The sequence below is a fragment of the Channa argus genome, chromosome 5 (genome assembly GCF_033026475.1).
Source record: "Channa argus isolate prfri chromosome 5, Channa argus male v1.0, whole genome shotgun sequence".
Taxonomy (NCBI): Eukaryota; Metazoa; Chordata; class Actinopteri; order Anabantiformes; family Channidae; genus Channa; species Channa argus.
The window spans coordinates 1,925,102-1,946,154 of record NC_090201.1 but is presented as its reverse complement, the minus strand read 5'-3'; the positions used below and the strand labels follow the sequence as shown (position 1 = coordinate 1,946,154).

The 21,053-nt window shown below is 39.7% G+C and overlaps 1 protein-coding gene and 1 non-coding gene across 3 annotated transcripts in view; both read left to right on the top strand.

Moving 5' to 3' along the window:
* Positions 1 to 21,053, top strand: part of LOC137127369 (copine-9-like) — a 147,785-nt gene that overhangs the window by 67,627 nt on the left and 59,105 nt on the right. The gene's annotated exons all lie outside the window — the stretch shown is intronic.
* Positions 1,332 to 1,522, top strand: LOC137128300 (U2 spliceosomal RNA). Its single transcript, XR_010914534.1, has one exon. It is a non-coding gene; the product is annotated as a U2 spliceosomal RNA (small nuclear RNA).

The window sequence follows — 21,053 nt, the reverse complement described above, 5'->3', positions numbered from 1 at the left end:
TTGCATGACGACAATTCTGTCATGCTTGTGTTAGCAGGGATGTCCAGTGCATCAGACAACAAGTCAAAATGTACACAGCACAAAGGGGCACATCTGAAAACACGGATTTACTGTCAGTCCAAACTGCATGTAAAGCTCAGAAACGTGGCGATCATGTTCTGTACCCTTCAGCTCAAGTTGTGATTGTCCAGCAGGGCAGAGGAGAGAGGAAACAAGGCAACATTACTTGTGGAGTAGACTTATCATTATGGAGTAGACTGGTTAATAATAACTGAAGACATGAACAATGAGGTTTTGTTTTTTTTTATATATCCCCATTAATCAGGAGATGTGACTGTTCATTTATTGTTAGCATTGCATTGCCCTTTCTATCTGATGGTCCTGACAAGTTTGCAGTGCAATCGGACACTCCGCCGTGCTACAGCTTGATTTTAGAGTGTGTGTGTGTATGTGTGTGTGTGTGTTCAATGGTTCTAGGAACAATGTGTGATGTGACAGCATCTCTTATTCTCTCATCTCTATGTGTGGGGTCTGTTTCTGACCTGCTGTCACGTGTGTCAAGCTAATGCCAGAAATTGACTTGGTAATGAGCATATGCCTGATGCTACTGACATTGAATCTCGCCGGTGGCAGGTTGTCACAAACATTCATGTGTGAGTGGCCTGTTACTCAAAGTGTCTCTGTAGCCGGTATCTGTACAGGCTGTAGCCAAAGATTGTTCGTGGTAAAAGATGCTCCATGCTGTACAATAACACTGTAGTTACAGAAAATCTTCTGTCTTTCCTCAATTCTCTTCTCAGTTCTCTCTGTCATACTTTATTAATATAAGCTTAATAATATATTTTTGTACATATTTTTGAACCAGGACTTCCAGTATTTAGATGAACAAGCACTTGAAGTCTAAGGTGTGTCATATGTTAAAGCTACAGGATGTCAATAGCTAAGTTCCCAAACAGCACACACTCCAACAAACAATGGTTGTACTGACATGCCTCTCTAAAGGTACACACTTATGGATATATATTAAGAAAAAATATAAGAAAAGAAAAAGAAAAAATATATGTACGATATGGCTTGAACCACACTGCTACAAATTAGACAAATGGATTCCATGATCCACTTTAAGGCAGCAGTGAGATCTAAAAGCACCAACAGAACCAAATCCCTGGCATATTAATTTTTAATAATGCATGCTCAGTACTATACCAGGCTCAGTACTAGACTGTATTTTCTTCAGTGCCATTGTTTCTCAGAAGTGACTGCAGTTGACTAAAAAGGTCAAATTTCAAAATCCAAAACATAGGCACATGCAAATCTCTTGGACTTTGTACAACACGTCTCGGCCTTTTGGCTAAGATCAGGTGTAGTACCTGTTCTACCCGGGTTTGTCTTTGGCTGCTCACTGCTCAGTGGTGTGTTTGTTCAATGGATTAAGGGGTGATTCCAATGTTTTGGCCACGCTATTTAAAATACATGAGGAGGCCAAAGCATTCATTCATTTTCAATAATTTTGGCACATCTACAGAGCTCTAATAGATTAAAATCAAATTAAAAGGTGCTTTACCTTCTAAGAACCAAAGGGGATCATTTTCCCTCTCCCTGCTAACCTGTTCCGAACTCACAAGTGTCTCTATTGGACACTCAGGGATGCGATTGATGGTAATTATGCAGGCATCAGTAGGCTGCTTGATTGCTTCATCTCTGATTTGTGTTTAAACAAGCTTTCAATGATGGATCACACTGACACATTAATATCTACTCAGTGTCAGTGTGTTTGCACATGTGAACACACACACACACACACACACCCACACACACACTCAGACAAAAACACACACCTGACAGCTATCAGGCTACCAACAAGAATCATAACCTCAGAAATCTAGAGGAAGACGATGTCCTTGATATAACAGTATAAATAAGTTTTAAGTTTAAAGCATAAATGCACACACACACACATACACACACACACACACACAAACTTAGACACACACAGAAATTATAAAAAAATATTGATCTTCTTTTAATGACAGATGGGTTTCCAAGGCAACTGCGAGCATGAAATGTACTTTATTCTCTGTGCTGCTAAAAAATCCAGCTGGGTGCTAAGTTGTTTGCTCCATCCTGCTTCATTCTCCTGTGCTCAAGATGACATCAGAGCCACGGTGAGGATCTATTTTCAGATGTTGGGTGGGGAGAGGAAGAGAGCCCTGTGGCATTTAGCACATGGAGGACAGGATTAAGAGGGAAGCCCACCTCTAGCATTGAGTCACAATGCATTCTCTTCTATTTAAGCCGCTTAAGGGCTTTCAGACTGAAGAAATGCATCTGTAATAGCAATCACCCACCTGCCAACCCAAACTGAATGGCCTCCTGCGTCTTGGTAATGTACTCCACAATCAAGTTCCGCATGAAGTAATATGGCTGCTGTGACACTTAACACATCAGCAAACTCACTAGAAACACAGCATCTAGTAATAGTGTCCAACCCTTATTCCTCCCTGCATGAGGTTTGCACCTTAGAGTAACATTGGTGGTTAAGTTGGCTTTTTTCATGCAGTCATTTGGGACGAGGTGGGGTACATCCCGTACACGTTGCCAGTTTATGACAGTTTATCACACATAAAGGCAAACATCAACACTCAGCGATGAACCCAACTGCTGACAAACCTTGTGCAAGCGGAGGAGTTTTGCCAAAAAGAACAGGGGGAAGAAACAGTGTTCGGTTGTTGAATGTTGGTTGAGACCTACCATATTTCTGTTTTCAATTTTTAATGAGATTACTTTGTAGAGATGCATCTTTACGTTGATGCCTTTTCTGTTGATCAGTGTCATTAAAGTCAGATTGGCCCAAATCTGTTATCCCATTGCCCATCTCGCATATTCTGTGATAAATGTTAAAATATTTTAGGAACACTTTGAGGCATTTCCCTCAAATGTGGCATAAAGGTCCACTTGGCTTCAAAGATAAACTGATTAGATTTTGGGGACTCAAAGTCAAAGGTCAATTTTACTGTGATCTTATGTTTATCCCATTCTTATATTCATATATCGAGAACACCGTGAAGGAATTTCTTCATACTGAGCACAAAGGAGGCTTGCAACTATGAGAAAGTCATTTTAGTTTTATTATTAAAACTCAGAAGCCTCTGGGCTTCAACCCAGGAAAACCTATTGATTATATCCGCTACTGACATTTTAGTTTATCAATATAGTTAGAAATGACAACTCTATATATAAATAACTAGTTTTACTGCATATAAATGACCAGCTGCAAATGTTTAAATGTAGTGCTGCTCTCTTTATTATCGTAAGCCAACACAAAGAGATCTCAAAAGTTTCTGACCTGCGATTATTGAATGGTATCCATAGCAACGGGCATTATGGCATCCAGTCTAACATTATGGAGTCCATCAGCACAGCACACCACAGCACTGTACTTCTAACAACTGCACTATGTCACATGTAAGGTCAGTGGAAGTCCATCAAGCACATAGTGAGGATTATTTCGACAGTTTGTGCTTGATGACAGTCAGTGTTCATTGGTGCAGGCCCTGATATTTTTGTACGTATTATTTCTCCAACTGATAACTTTTGTACACAGACATTTGTTTTGACTCCTTTAATGGTTTCTGCCTTCTTTGTTTTTTGTAATGACACCACACAGTGTTATTATGGTTTGAATATTTTTAGTTAGATTACATTTTTACTTTTCCTTTCACTTTGAATGGCAGCACGGTGGTGGATTGGTTAGCTGGTACAAATTGCGCGGAGATCTCCTCCAGGTATTCCGGTTTCCTCCCACAGTCCAGAGACGTGTAGGTTAATTGGTGACTCGAATTTGCCCATTCGTGTGAATGTGAATGGTTGTCTGTGTAAGTCTCGCTGTGTTGGCCCTGAGATAGACTGGAGCTCTGTCCATGCTGGACCCACCTCTGACAGCTTGGATAGACTTCAGCCCCATGTGACCGTGAATAGGATAAACGGTTAAAGATAATGGATGGGTGCACTTCGAATTACTACTTAACCTAGTTTCAGTTTTTCTGGCGACTGGGCTTGTTACATTCAGTTTAGTTTCAATTTAGCAAAGAAATCAAGTTCTAATTTAGTCCTCATGGTTCGCACTTTCCATGCACTAAGTCTAAACTTCTCTCTGCTTTCAGATTTGAATATGTGAATATTGGGTAATGTAAAGGCCAACGGGTCCTTAGAGCTCCTTTGAGGTGTGGGTCTGGTACTGCAGATATCAGTTGAGACTCTGCCCTTTGCTTGATTCCACTCTTTTAAGGCAGTTTCTGATAAAGTCAAACCACTAATGTAAGCTAAAACACTTCACACAGTATTTTCATCTGAGGTTGGACAAAAGTGTGTACATGAGCTGGCACACGTTATTAACTTTTGTTCCTAATGAGGGCTTTGACTCTCAGATATAAACCTTTTTCCATTGGCAGTCTGAATAAATATTAAAAAGCCCATTGTAGAGGCTTGATGTGTCCCCCATCCACTGAGCCACAGGAACAGGATACTGGCGTGAGCTCAGCTCTTGGCTCAAACTCCATCACTCCTGCATGTTAGCAGACTCTCACACAAATTTGTCATTTCACTTGTTTTGGGCCCACCCCCATGTTTAACATCAGCTCTGTTGATCTGACATGAACCTGATAATGTACCACCTAACAAAGATCTTGTGATTACAATCTGAAAGTAACATCAAACCCCGTGGCCTAGGCTTTGATATGCTGGAAGAGTTTTGACAAAGCAGGATGCTTGAGTTTTGATCCGTCGACTGAGTATCTTTGAGTCCTATGAAAAGAGGTTGCTATGGAAAGAAGAATGGTCCGTGCACATTAGACTGTGGTCAACAAGGCTGAGGCTGCGGGAAAGCCCTTACACAGAGCTATATACATGGTGAGAAAGGAACATCACATGGCTGTGGAAGTGATATGAGCTTTCGGTTCAGCACCCATGGATACAAAGAAGCAGTATGTGTGGAAAATAGTTCGGGGAAGCGGGGAACCATGATGGATGTCAGCCTCCAGGTTTCCCACCTGTTCACCAAAGTCCCGTGTTCTGTACAAACACACATTCAATTTAAGGGCTTAAACTCCCAAGAAAATCTCATATATTCCCATCATATATTCCACAACACACACATGTTCCAGCTGGTTGTTCCCCAAACATTTTATGTTGGTGGGGAATTGATCTTAGAGGACGCGATTACACTACTACTATTACTTCTTTCACAATTATCATTATTATAAGAATGGTTATATTACGGAAGGTTTATCTTTTGCTGCCAAATTCGCCTTACTAGGATTTCTCTAGCAAACCCTGTCAACATCAGAAGATTTATTTTATTTTCTCACTTTACCAAACTTACTATTATTTCATCCCTGTTTATACATTTATACCTTTAAAATGCCCTTCCAGTCATACAAATGTAAAAGCGTCACAGTTTTTCTGTGCAGTAAGTCTGCGGCAGCCTACTGGTGGCGTTCTGTTATTAACGTAATGTACAGAAGTAGAATAGTAGCAAAATTATTTGTATCTGTACAGGGATTTGTTTGTGTGTACTTAGACTTGTATGTCTCAATCTGTGTGTCTGTACTCGGATTTGTGTTTGCATACACAAATCTGTAACTGTAAATAATATTTGTGTGTATGTAAAATAATGTGCACATGTATTCACTAAAAAAACTAACTGTGAATGTCTGAATAATCTGAGAAAACACTTAAAGTGCTGGAAAGCCTCACAAATGGCTGTTTTTATTTTGCTACTGTTCTGCCGTCTGCAAGAGTTGTTGGAAGGTTTTCTTTGCCCTCAGCTCGGGCTCCCAGGCTCAGCCTTACTGTAAAGACAGTACAGCCTATAACTTGTCCAGTCACACATTTTTATTGTTTTGCCTGTGTGGTTTATCGTATTTAACATGAAAGGAGATTAAACCACTGGCTTTAGGCTTTAGGCTCTTTTTTTTAATTTAATTCTTTGCCACCATCTACACGAGTCTTAGTAGACAAAACACACACAAAAAGAGAGGTAATTGACACTACACCCAAAGAACTGATCCCGATGCCTCTCCAGCCTCCTGCTCCGGTCTACTGAAACTCTGCAGTGAGATAAAAGATTTTAAATAGATGGTGATTGACAGTTCAGTTTGGACCTTTTTCACAAAGTGTGCAGTAAATTTACCCCAGATACTTGTACATGTTGCCAGCATGAACAGGTGAACAAGGTCTGGGACTCAATCAAAGTGCAAGCGAACAGACCTGTGAAACACAAAGGCAACGTTCCCTGAAAAACTCCAACATCCTCTGCTCCAGCAGTCACATTCTAATGAAGGCTCTACTAAACCAGAAATAATAACTTTTCATGAGTACCAGCTTTAATAAGGACAGACTAATAGGTAAAAGTGGTCCACACCCACAGCTCTGAGGTTAATCTTGAAGGTTTGGATTCACATATGAACAGTGGACTGTAAATATAGATTTTAGTAGTGATAATACTTCTAGCTTTAGTAGAGCAAAGATCATTTCACCAGTTATGATACAATTTGGGCTTGATATTTAAACTTTGGGGCCAACGTCCTTCATTCATGGACTTTCTGAGCCATATGGCTCAGAAGTAACTTGACAACATTAGCCATCGGCCTGCACACACCTGTACAGCTGGACAGACGGTCAGGTGACCCTGGAAGTGAAGGTCATCTCACTGATGGGCCATAACAAACTCCCTGGCAGCATCAGCTGTGTGTATGAACCAGCATGGATGTGAAATTAAACAGGGGCCTAAAGCCAGTGCTTTAATCTCCTTTCATATTAAATACGATAAACCACACAGGCAAAACAATAAAAATGTGTGACTGGACAAGTTATAGGCTGTACTGTCTTCTTACCTGTTGCCAGTTTTCTCCTGGTTGGTTATCACCAGTTTATAAGGTCTGATAGGCACAGATACAAATACACGTCCTTGTTCATTACTCTGGTGAGTTACTCTAGTTTGTCTTGTCTCTCCCCAGGCCCTTTGTGGGCTCATCGAGTGCTGGGCACCCCCCCTATTTTCATCTGCTCTCCCACTGCCTGCCGGTGAATTCACAGCTGTGACCCCCCCCCCCCCCCCCCTGCCCTTGTGCCTTTCACGGTTCGGGTCAGTCCAGCTGTGAAGCAGGATTCTGTTTTCTGCTCCTAGCTGCTGTATGGCACCATTGGGGCGTGAACTACTACATTGTAACCCCAGATTCTATGACTATGTTGCGCAGCCCTCTGGCTTTTTGGGCCCCAGCAGTTGAAGGAAAAAGGTCAGTTAGAGGGAAGAAGTGCCACAGTCGCCGCTCTCTTATGGTGCGATTGCGGACGTAATTGAGCGCACCGTGAGAGCGATAAGGTAGCAACTTTTGGCCCACTCACCGGTGGGCGTGGACTATCCTGCTTCAGTTGGTGCGTGCGCGCAGGGATTGGTTCATTATGCTACAGCCAGACGGCAAGCAACATAGTCATAGAATCTCAGGTTACAATATGTAACCATCATTTTCATGGAAGACAAATGTCAGTGTTAAACTACTTGATGTTGAAATATGATGTTTTATGATCACAGCACTTTGGATGTAAGGTTAATTGTGCTGAGTGACATGTTTTCAAAGACACAGTTATGAGTTAACCGCCATAAAAACTGCAATAAGCAGGTTGACTAAACACAGATCTAGTCACTGGACGTGACACTGTATGAGTTAAAACCCCGATCTGTGGGGATTCTCAGTCATCCAGGTCGGCTAACGCTTCAGGGTTCTTCACTAACCCTGAGCTCGGACTGTAAGGGACCCTGTGAGATAAACCGTACACGGCCTGTAAGGCTGAGCCTGGGAGCCTGAGCTGAGGGCAAGGAAAAACTACCAATACAGACAAATCACTTTACGCGCACACAAACCTTGCAGACGGCAGAACAGTAGCAAAATTCCACCCGTAAAAAGACAGAACATCGTGTAGTGCTTTCTCAGATTATTAGACATTTACAGTTATTTTTTTGAGTGAATAGATGTGCACATTATTTTACATACACACAAATACTATTTACATGTACAGTTTTCAGAGTACAGACACACAAATCTGAGTACGCACACACAGATTGAGACATACAAGGATACAATTAAAAGATTGTGTTGATGACTTATGGTGATGAACTGAACTTACTTCAACAACTATTGGTGCAGAGGAAGATACTTTTTTACATACTGTCATAACATTTCTTTGATCCCTGATCAGTTTAGTGAGATATGTGGGTTAAAGAACAATGTGATCAGAAATTCGAAAAAATGAACAAAATGAACAAACAGCATCAGGTATATTACCATCACCATCTAAACCAAGACATTGTAATCAGATTTGTTATTTGACTTATGGACATAAATGTAAGTCAGTGTTATTAAAAAGCATTATAAATATAATGTGGATGTGATCCAGAAGGTGAGGACTTGTCTGGATCAGTGTTCTTTAAAGCCAGGGTTGTATTTTTTTTATTTTTTTTATGTATTTTTTCACAAAGACACTGCTTTCCTGCTTTCCACTAAACCACAAGTCACTAAAAAAGTCCATTTCTTTGCCAGCTTCTTAGCAAATTACAGCGAAACGTCAAGGTAAACTTTGCCTAAAGTAACGTTTTTGTCAGTAGGAACCATTTCAGAAGCTTGGATAAGCAGTTCACTCGCATTACAATAAAATTATCAAGAAAAATATACAAGAAAATTATCATAGACTTGCATCTTGCTTTAAAGGCACTTTTACATTTGCTATGTAGTGACCGTTATAAAGTCATTGATAAAAAATGTTTCCAATAGAGCTTTTTCTAGGTTTAAATTCCTCTGCCTCTATATTTATCTTGATGATTCCCCACTAAACGACAGGTCACCGTGCTACTATGACATGGCTATTTATTTGCTACATCTATAATTAATTGTCATCCAGTGTCTGATTCCCAAATGGATTAAATCTAACCAAACATCAATTTTCAATTTCAATTTTAATGTTATGTACTGTGTTGTACTGAAGCTGAGCGAACAAACCACCACCAAACTTAAATGGAAGCTTTTTGTTCCTAACACTTTTTGAATGACTTTCTTTTTTTTTTTTTCTGTTCCATCCTCATTGTTCAGCATTGACAGACAGTGACCGACTGAATGAATCTGTCCTTTTGGGCCATACTTAGCCCTTTCATGTAGAATGTGGTTATAAATTGCATAATGCACCACTGCACTGAAAGCGTTCAGAAAGTTATTAGGATGACTCACTGTGACAGACAGTACAATAGACTGACTTAAAATGTCCAGGATGTTCATTGCCAACAGGTATTTTCTTTTAAGCTCACTTGGCCTTGTTCTCTTCCCCTTCCACCACACACATGTGCAGGGCAGCATCCTGGCTGCTCACTGCCTCTTAAATTCCTGCAATTACATTGTCACACTGTCAGTTAGCCGAGATAAAATTAGGATTCGGATGAAAACTGGTTGTGGATTCCCCAACAATGTTCATCACAATGAGCTTTTTCTACATTTTATCACTGACTTTTTGTTGTGACCCTGCCAATTATACCCTTTCTGTAAATGTAAGAGGACTTCAGATTTATCAGCTTAGGTAAACAGCTGCTGAGCATTTAAAGTTACAATGGACTTTTAGTGTTTTCTGTAAATGCATAAACAGCTCTCAATGCAATACAGCAAAACATAGTACATCCCTCAGCCACCAACACAAGTCTGGTGTGCACCGTTTAGAATGCATTTTAATTTTGAATGATGTCTTTGGGCATAAATATTGAAACACAGGAAGCAGGGGAGAAAAGTGAATAAAACTGTGGAGGTGAGAGGAGGACAGCCTTTGAATAAAAGATTAATACAAGCGGGTTGCTGTAGGAGGAGATGTGATGGACCCCAATTACTGTTGAGCACCAACTCAAACAACCTCAAACAATATTTCTGGAGAACCAGAAACTCATGGACTGATTTTGTATGAGAACTGGGTATGTGACTCCAGCATAGCAGCCACTCATCTGAGCGAAAATTTCTCACTCAGCACATGCAACAATAATGTTCTCTCTTCATGGTTTGATTCCATTCTATATAATGCAAACGTGCATTAGTGGTTTGACTGAAACTAGCTTTTTTTTATGCTGTGGGAGAGTTTCACAAGTATTAATTATGCATGGTTGAAAAAATTATAATATTTTTTAATCCTGTTTCTTGAAGCTGCAACACTGTTTACAATAATAAGAGAATAAACATACTATAGACTGTACAGTACAAAAACATATCAGATGTTGAAAATCACACTTTATTTATTTTTGCTTTTTCGTTTTCTCATTTGCATTTACTGCCAGAAAAATTAAAAATTTAACGACAGGGTCTTATTTACCAAGGTATTTCAGCATTTCTCCTTCCACAAGTAAGCGTTTGTGAACTGAGGAGATTCCTTTCTTGCTTGATATAGGATTTCAGCTGCTTATCAGTTAGGATATTTCAAATATTTTGGGGGGTAACAGGTCTGGACTGCACGCAGATCAGTTTAGCAGCTAGACTGTGTCACTTCTGAGCCAATCTGTTGTGCAGAATGTGCTTTGACATTGTGTTGCTAAAATATACAAGTCATCTGGATAACTAGCCCTCAAATCCAAGGTATCAAACAGTGTCTTTGTTTAGTCCTCTGGTAGTACAGAGTGACTCTAAAAGTAGCCCTTTGTGTCGGTCTCAGACACACTGGGATTTTAGGCAACTGCAAATAGAATCTTTGGGGTGTCAATATTTGTCCAATGCAATTATTAGCATATAATGCCAAAGTTCTCTTAGCCATTTGCTGTGGTGGTTGGACAGAGAACCACAGCTCAACTCCAGTACAAGACACTGATGATCATTCAAATATGTGAAGCGCATGTTTGTATTTTATCTTTAAGCTTTACCTTGCCCGGACGTTTCGTGTTGTGGCCAGAGGTCTGACAGGCAGGAACTCTTTGGTTCCTGGGGCATCACATAATGGTGCTCCTGAGGCGTCCAGTGGCGACGCTGATGGGTACGTGTTTGAGAAGTCGACTGTGAGGAAATAGTGCAACATGGACAATATACAGTCTACACATGCTGTAATTTCCTTGTAATCCAGACCCACCTTCAGAGCAAACGTTTGACCACATTTAATGGCTTGATAATAACTTTTGCAAAGTAATGGAGAATATTGTAAATACATGTTAAATGCATTGTTAAAATTAACACAGCAGAGCGCTAGACTTTTTCTCTTCTTCTCCCTTTCACTCCATAGCAGAAATGTAATTTCTGTTTTTATCAAAAACAATGTTTGTCAGTAAATTAAACTTTGAGATCTTTGAGATCTTTGTGTTTCAGAGAGTAAACCATTACTACTTCAGAGACCACTACTACTTGGACCAGCAGTGTCTGCTAGTGTCTCTCAACATCTTAACAGTGTCTGGATCGATGAAGATTTTATTATCTAATACCAACAGATACACAACAATTTAGTACTCAAATGTCAGTCTGTAAAAATTGGTATTGGGACGTCCCTACTTTCAATAAAATGATTTTATATACTGTAGATTACGAAATTGCCACCTTCTTTTGTGGCAATTTTTTACAATAAGTTTTTGAGCTACGCAGTCTTTCACGGTGATGGACCTCGCCCAATCCTATACTTCTGAAAGACTTAGCTTCTTTAAGATCATATTTTTTTCAAAATATTACTTTGGGCTGATACTTTTCAACGTTTGTTAACCATGTAAGATGCGTTAATTCACCCCACATGATTTAAACAACGTTACCTCTTGGCCAGAAGTTGTGAAGGTTACAGATGTTTTAGGCATAATACTGTATGTATAACCTTATAAAACCAGTCCACTGCTGTTTATAACAAGTATTTGTAACAGCAGACCACAATTTATTAATTTTCAATAGTCAGTCTGGAGCTGAATCATTGGTCATTTGAGTGATGAATCCACTGCACGTCGAACAACAACTGGTCAAGCTGAAATTTGACCGTATCCTGGTCATCTTTACATGATTTTTTTCAGTCTTCTTTTGGCGCTGTAGCACATTATTACACGTTGCTAGCACAACATTAAAATGAGCAAATACTTGAGATGAACAACTCAAGATCAGGTTTAATACACCTTCATTTTCTAGTACACTGATTAGCCACTTTAAGATCTTACTGGTGGGCAGAGGCAGGCATTTGATAAATGTTATGTTATAAACTTAGAAATCAGTGCCAGCAATCCTCAAGTCCAGAAGGAGACGAGCACCTGAAGCATAAATCAGTGGTTTTTGAATCAGCAAGTGGTTTGAATGAATGTCAGTCTGATTTCTTGAATGCTTCTTTAATTTGTTTACAATAAAGGCTTTTTAGACCAACAAATGTGGTCAGGTGGATTAAAAACATAAAATATGCTGTTCTACTTTCCTCATCTGACTCTACCTAAGTTGTGAGAAGTTGCTAGGTAAATGTTATTTGAATATGTGCACTGAATCTTCGAGCACTGCTGTGTTCCTTTTATACAATTCAAATTCATAAAAAAGCATATCCCTGGCAAAAAAAAGGTCACATCAATGTGAACAGAAACCATGGCAACAGTGGAAGTTATTAATGTTGACATCACAGGAGGTAAAACAGCTTCAATGACACAAATGTGTATAGATAGATAATCAATGCACAAAGTACAATTTATATCGGGTGTCAACTTATAATGCTGGAAAGAAAAAAAAAGGTAGATTGAATATTCATAAAAAATATACTGTAAAGTAAAAAAGATTTAAAATAGGGTATTGCACAACAAAATTGCACATGATATTGCACAGTAAATATAAATGTAAGAGATGAAGTATTTTGATGTACTGCATTACACTATTGTATTGTATTGTATTTTAAAGTGAAATACAGATGTAAATTACATATGATGATTTTTCACAGAATTATACTACTCTGAAAGTATAAATATAGAAAACTGACTAAAATAAGTAAATGGTCTGCACTTATGAAGTTCATTTTTACTTATTGGCGCTCAAATTGCTTTACACATCTTCATATTCACCCATTCACACTCACACTCACACACCGATGGAGGAGCTGCTTTGCAGCTGGCCAACACTCACCGGGAGCAACTAAGTTGGGGTTCAGTGTCTTTCTCAAGGACACTTTGACCGGATGAGCCGGGGATTGAACCAACAACAGCAAAATTAGTGGACAACCGCTCTACCTTCCTACACCACATTCACACTGAACTAAATAAACATGATGATCCACAATCTATAAATAGAGAAAGCAAATTGAAAAAAATTAATGATATTACACAATTGTTTGATGGATAGCTATTGTGTCTAATGACATTTTGTGTAAGTATGACTAAGTATTTGGCTAAAAGTGTGTAGTGAAGTGTGTTCTTAAATACTGTGGTAGTGAATTTGTGTTAGCATTCAGTTCTTGGATGGCTCTGGTGTAGAAACTATTTTAAATCTGTTTGTTCGGGATTTGATGATGACTCGCAATGTCAAAGGGCAGGAGGTCAAATAGATGGTGTCCCTGGGTTCACTGCTTTCAGCACCCATTGTGCTCCTGCACTGTGAGGATGTATTTATTGCAGACTGATGAAGATGTCAGGATTGGTCCCTGTTGATGCCACCTCAAAGCCAGCAAAGAAACATTGTAGTTTGTCTAAATCGTCGTGCCGTTGCTGGTCTTATAGTTGGGACGACGTTTGAAACATCAATGCAGAATGCAATGATTTGCAAATCTCATCAATAATTATTCACAATAGAACATAAACAACATATCAGATGTTGATACTGAGATATTTTACAATTTCCTGCAAAAAATGTGCTCATTTTGAATTTGACTTTGAATTCTCTACTGGACATCACTGCATGGGCTCAGGAACACTTCCAGAAATCACTGAGGATGGATGAAATCCACAAATGTAAGTTAAAGCTGTATCATGCAAAGAAGAAGCCATATGTGAACACGATCCATGCACACTACTACTCTGGCATCTCGTCACTGATGTCAGAATAGTCACTGCTCAGATGGGGATGGGAATGGGGCTGTTGGGGGTTCAGTGTCTTGCCCAGACACACTTCAACATATAGCAGGTATTGAACCACGGAGGTCGATCCGTGGACGGCTACCCTACCAACAGAGCTACAGCCGCCGCCCACCTATTAGTATTATTTTAAAGTGACTGACTATGACTTTGGTGAGCTGTGGTTGTGTTAAAGTCCTCTATAAATAAAGATGAGTTGAGTTGAGTTGTTTTTAAGATGTCTGGCTGCCATCCAATCCAAAATGAGCTATTTTCCATGAAATGCTAAAATGTCTCCGTTTCAACATCTGATATGTTCTTTATGTTCTATTGTAAATAAAACAGGCTGATGAGATTTTACAATCATTGCATTGAGTTTTATTTACGTTTTACACATCGTCACGACTTTTTTATAAGTGTGGTTGTAGTTAGATATAAACCCTTAAATAATTCTAAAGTCATTTGTCATATCGTTGGTTTAAATGCTGTTGCTGCTTTATACTTCAGTCAACTTGACACTAACTCCGCAGCTCCCATCCTGTATCCACACTAATTTTACTGTTGCCCTTGTAAAATGGAAGTGTATTTTATTTCTGAGTGAATAAGGGAAGATAGACTTTTTTTTCAAATCATCTATATTTTGTTTAATTTAGATGTTGCCAAGGAAGCATTTGGAGTGGTAATATGTAGAATAAACCACAATATTAAAACTGTGGGCTATAAAACCACAACAGTGCTGATGAGATTTAGATGATAAATCATCTATTGATTTGACATAAGATACTGACAGCTTTAACAAAGCAGGCAATTTATACATTTAATCATTGTTAAAGTATTAATCAGAGGAGCTCATCAGTTAAGAAGAAACCTTGACTTCACATTATCCTCCTCTGTTTAAAAGGCTTATCTACAGTTTTGATGAGGGTGGAACGGTAATGTTCATGTAAAACCCAGAAGAAACCTTAAAAAAAACAAACAAAAAAATAACACAGTGAATATACATTTTTTGAGAACAAAACAAAAAGAGCTGCAAGAGTCTGTAATGAGCTTTTGTAGTGTAGTGTACTGCTGTGTGTTAAACACGTTTCTGTGAGTATTTTCACACCTTTTCAATGCTTCAGTTCAGGTTTTTCTCTCTTGTCTTTCTCTGTAAGTAGACTTTTTGGCACTTTGAACGCCCCGCTCTGCATAAAAACTCGCCACACACAAAGATAATTTCCACAGTGGCTTCGTCCAAATCGATAATTAGCTTGAGATGCAATAGCCTGCCACCCACCATCTCCCTGTCACCCTCGTGCCGCGAGAAAACGTTGGCAAAATAGACGGATCCATTTCTACCGATGGGGCCCTTTACGGCTGGCATCGGTGACGGGAGGTATCTTGAAGGGTTCCTGGGGGGTTTTTTTGTTGGCAGGCTTTTTACAGGCTCTGGTTATTTATAGTGCACTTTACCCTGCATATCAAGCCCATAATCACCCCAGGGAACAGTGGATTGCCAGCACTTCCCATTATTTTACTGCTGAAGTTCTCAATCTGGGGATCTCTGGTTTTCTTCCTCTTCCTTTTTGAGCGCCCTTGGGAGTGGTGAGCAGCTCACAGATAAAGTCAAGTAGAGCTGAAGGGAGCTGGTATTTTGTATAGGTCTATCACAATGTTCATTAACCATATGTGCTACAAAATGTGTTAATGGAGACAATTTTGGTTTTGTTACACTGAGAGTTACTGAAGCATCGGCGTCCTACTGCAACTTTGGTAACTGAATCACCGTGAATATATTCTATAAGAATATAAAAATATCTGTCCGGGAAAAAGAAACACATCACACCCACACACACACACACACACATGCTCACTTGATGCTCACCAGGCTGGAAAAGAGTTTGGACCTCACCAGGTGACTGTCAAACAGGATATGTACCATACAAATGGAGGTCATTCAGCTCCAATGACCCCCTACTGGAGGGGTCATCCAACAAAGCCAGCTGATTAATAGTCCTTCCATGCTGATGTGCAGGGCTCATAAACAGTAACTAGAAGCATTAGATTAAGCGTTTGCTGCAAAAGCGGGTCTGACCTGTTTGTTGGGACTCAGTTTTAAAGGTTTCAAAAACTTTCAAGTGTTGCTGTGTGTGTTTGTTTGCTCCAATGGGTTCAGGTCTTCGACAGGGTCATTGCCACAACATCAAAGAAGTGTCCAGGTGGAAAAACAAGAGAAATAAGATTATACAGGATATGGATTTGGATACTCACAATATGTGGAAGTCTGATCAGTTATTACACTTTTTTGGTCCTTTATCCTTTAGGACTGCACCTTGTTATATGATAAATAGTCTTATAATTTATTATGTTCTCACCATGCTTTCTCAGTCTTTTTGCTTCTTGTCTATTATAAGTTATTGCATTCAGTTTTTTTTTTTTTTTCTCTGTCAGTCAGTCATACTATATTCTGGCCCAAGGCCATATAGTATGTATGCCAGTCTCCAACTGTGCTGTTACGACTACTCCTCCAGCTTGTGTGGATAAGTAGGTGCTGTTGAGTGTGTGGGGCTGAACTATGAAGCACTCGTGGACCTGACCCCTATGTGTTGTGGCATGTAATTGTGTGTTTTTTCCTGACAGAGAGATGGGTAATCAGAGAAGAACAACATAGCAAGAGCAAAGTTCACTTTAATCAATGAAGGCAGTTTACAGAAGGATAAAATAAAGTTTTGGAAAAGGGAATAAAAAAAATCTTTCTGAAGTGTCAAGTGACTACTTTGCCAAGTGAAGTACGATTTCTCCCTCCGGCTTTTACCTATCAGAACAAAACCTACTGTTCCATCTGAAAAATCCTTGAATGTGAGTAGTATTTTTCAGATCACAGGAACATGGTTTTTCTTAAATTCTTTTCTCTTAAATTCATTATTTTCCTCAAAGTTCTACATGTAATACCCCCTAATGACAACGTGAATAAAGTTTGTTTAAAATCTTTGCACATTTATTTTGATGGTGCAGGGTTTCGTTGGTGCATACCAACAAGTTCTCTAACTTTAATGCATGCAGAAGTCTCTTATGCATCCAGTGAACCATTTGTGGAAATAGCTGAAAATGGTGCATTACTTACAATTAACCCAAAATGGCTCCTGTTTTCCTCTAAATGCTCAAAAACATGACACAGTTCGTGAATAGTATGTCAGTAAATGAGGGTTAGTAAAAAGTTCAAAATCTACTTCCTTGACATCATGTCAAATTACGTGTTCCCTTAAAAGTCTTGTGTTTTCATTATTTCACTACCCTGGTTCAGGATAAACTTTAGGGGGTCTAAATTGGGGGTCTCCAACCTTTTATCCCCTGAGAGCTATTTTTACTAAATGAAAATGGCTGAGACCTTCTCGTGTTTTGTAACATTTATTCTCATAGCTTATTTCAACCCAAACAAACTGATAAGCTTCTTTCCGGAACCTCTTTAAATTGTTGGCATCCACAACTCATGAAAAAAATATTTTTGCATGTGTTTGAGCATTTAGTGTGTCTGTATGCATTACTGGTTTGGGTACCAGCGGCGGCTTTGTGCATCCGCCATTCATTTCATTTGCAGTCTGGACACGGTGGATGGGTGAACATCTCCTGCTCTAACTGCAGCTGGGAGGGGCTGCTGTTTGAGGACTGGGCTGCCTTCGAGTTTAGGCTTTAGGACACGGGAGGGGTCACAGCACCCGCTGCTCATTGGGAACAATACGTGTTTTCACGTCAAAGTTTCCAAAAGTCTGCAATAACATAGGTCATTTACATATCTTTAAAGGCTCCATTAATGTTGACTGACATACAGGTTTTGGAACAATATATGCTGCCATCCAGACAACATATTTTTCAGGGAAGGTCTTGTTTATTCAGTTATTCAAAATGCCAAACCACTTTCTGCACATACATATAACATTAGCATGACTCTGTAGTAAAGGAGTCCAGGTGATAAACTAACTTGTCTGCAGTTTCAACACATCACCCGTTAAAACCTTTGGACCAATATGAAGTGAAAATTATAAACTATTGAGACATGTAGGCGACATCAACTTCAAAATGTGCAGCTTTTCAAAAGACTGTTTTCTGAGTTTCATATATGTTAAAAATACGTTTGTCATTGCATTCTCTTTATTTACAATCCCACTTTTTGGAAAAAGGCTTATTATAGCAGCTAAGTTGGGGGCGGCTGTAGCTCAGTTGTTAAAGGCATGTGGCCACGGACCACAGGGTCAGCGGTTCAATCACTGGTCCTGGCTATATGTCAAAGTGTCTCTGGGCAAGACACCGAACCCCTAACAGCCCATTCCCATCCCCAGCTGTGCAGTGCCCGGTAGAAACTGGAGAGGGTTGCGTCAGAAAGGACTTTCGGCGTAAAAACTGTGCCAAATCAACCTGCGGACAATGATCCGCTGTGGTGACCCTGAACTTACAGGATAAGTCTAAAGGACAAAAAGAAGACAAAAAAAGTTAATGCTTAGCACTCAAGTGATAACACAATTACAAAATATGAGCCACCATAGAAAAGGTCAATTGTCTTGCTTTTAAACTCAGTATTAAATGACTACTTCAGATTACCGAATTCTCACCGTGCCTGATGTTTAGGCTGTACACAACCCTAAAACAGATAAATATACATTTACAAATACACATATACATTACAGCCTCAAGTCTTTTTGATGCTACAAGCTTGGGACTCCTATTTGTGGCCAGTTTCTCTCATTCTTCTTTGACGCCATTTTCAGATCTCTCCAGAGATGTTCAATCTGGTTGAACATGTAATTACCATTGCAGTGCTTCAGGGTGACCATTGTCCAATTTTGCATTTGTCTTGTGTTCTATAAACATTTTGGTTGTAGATGCAGGATATAAAGTGGTAGATAGTACATAATAGCCAGCATGATAACCATATAATGTAGACTGGGGGGGAACAGCAACATTGAAATAGCTCAGTGTGGGGCTGAGCTGGAGAGCTTAATTATTTGGGAAAACCCTCTTCTGTATCTCCCTCTATCACCACCCTCTGTATTTCACAGGACCAGCAAAAGGAGGTCAGAGTGTCTCTGAAGATTTATTTCTGTCTCCTCACATCCAGCCGGCAGTTACAAGCCAGCACCTCTCTAGCCTTTCAGTTTGCATGAACCCTATATGGGCCCTTTACTAATAAATGAATCAGCCTAAATCGGAATGAGAACACAGCTGTTAAGAAGCCATCGTGTTCAAATATTTTTTAATTGACTCTCCTGAAATAGCATTTGCAAATGTGCCAAAACTGTAATCCGAGCGAGAACTTCAGATTCTCTTAAAAGACCGGCTATTCACTTGTGAACATAAATTACAGCTTATCAGTGTTTTTCTTTTTTTTTTTCCAACCTCACTCTTGACACTTGCAACATGTTGCCATGAGCTAGAGTATTACCCTGTGTAATGAGAGCAATATCCATTGCAAGGATTGCACCACTTACTAATAAATGGGCTCCTCTGTATTTCCCTGCCCCTCCCAGAAGCCCAACCTCAGCCCTACCAGCCATTTATTATTAAAAGCAACCAAATAGCTGCTCAGTGGGTCGTCCAGACAGCTCACTTTAGATCTGAGATGACACTGTGCATGTAAGATGAAAGCATGGAGACTGTGCAGCCACAGATTATGCTGTGTGCCTCTGTCTGCTAAGGTCCAACCTCAAAAGCTAGTTTTAACTAGGGATGTCCTAGTTTTTGGTTTTACTATAAACTGCGGGGATATATTAATGCCAACATCAACTTCTATCAGTGTCATTTTTGGAAAACATCATATTGAGACCCACACTACTACCAGCAAATCAAATACAACCCTATACAACAAGTTTCTCTTCCAGCTACTTTGAGCTATGATGGCCACAGCGGGCTAAAAAAATATTAGTCAACCTACTTAAAGTGGCCAAGCCTCGAGTGGGTGTTGAGATATACCAAGCAAAATCATTCATTTGGAAGCAACCGACGTAACGCCATGCTGCGGCGGATTAGACGGATAGTGAATTTTAAGAATCTGACATGGCAAATGACATTAAAGGGCCCTGTGCTTAGACATACAGTACATGCATTTGATAAGAGTATCACAGTTTGAACATTTGTATTTTTCCCACGTTGGAACACATTTTTAAACATTCTAATTAAAAGTGACAGCCCTACTGTATGTCATGGATAAGGGCTGATTAGTACTCAAATGCCAGGGCAAAGGTCTCGACAGAGTTGCAGTCAGGCAGGCAGATAGGAGTTCAACAAGGTTTATTAACAAAAAAAACCCCCAAAAAAACAGTGCTGACGAAAACCATATCCAAAGAAGCCAAAGCAACTTCGTCCTCTTTCAGAATAGGAGCAATCAAACAATCACGCAAACAAAAGGCAATAGAAGATATGCAACTTTCATAACTAACAACACAAGAATAGAAAAGGGTAAATAGCTACATCATCTTTTTCTTAACAGATGGTAGGACTCAGGACAGAAAGCTCCTCAGGCATAAACCCTGAACGACTCCAACAATAATAGGAAAGTAGGTTAAAGTTTTCACATCATGCAGATCTCAAGCAGGTAAACAGGTAAAGTGCTATCACTTCTACAGGTAATGTGAACGCAGGTAATTCTTTTCAATCATGCGCAACATGAAGGGTAGAAGAGTCAGAGTAGGTTAAATAGTGAAGGGACTGTAGAATGAAAATGAACTCCTGGTGAGGGTAGGCAGGGTTAGGTGAACTGAGGGGAAACCAAATAAAGGAGCTGCAGGTCGTAGGAGGTGTGTGTGTGTGTGTGTGTGTGTGTGTGTGTGGCAGGCCTTAATAGGAGAGAGAGAGAGAGAGAGTGTGTGTGTGTGGCAGAAAATAGGCAATTGAGTTTGTGAGTGAGAGCCGACTGAGGGCTGTGTGTGTTTGAAAACCAGACTGGGGGGGAAGAAGAGACCAAGGAACAAAAGGAAACCAAAGTCAAAGATGAAAATCACAACGCTAGTCTGTGTGGCTGTAGCGATGC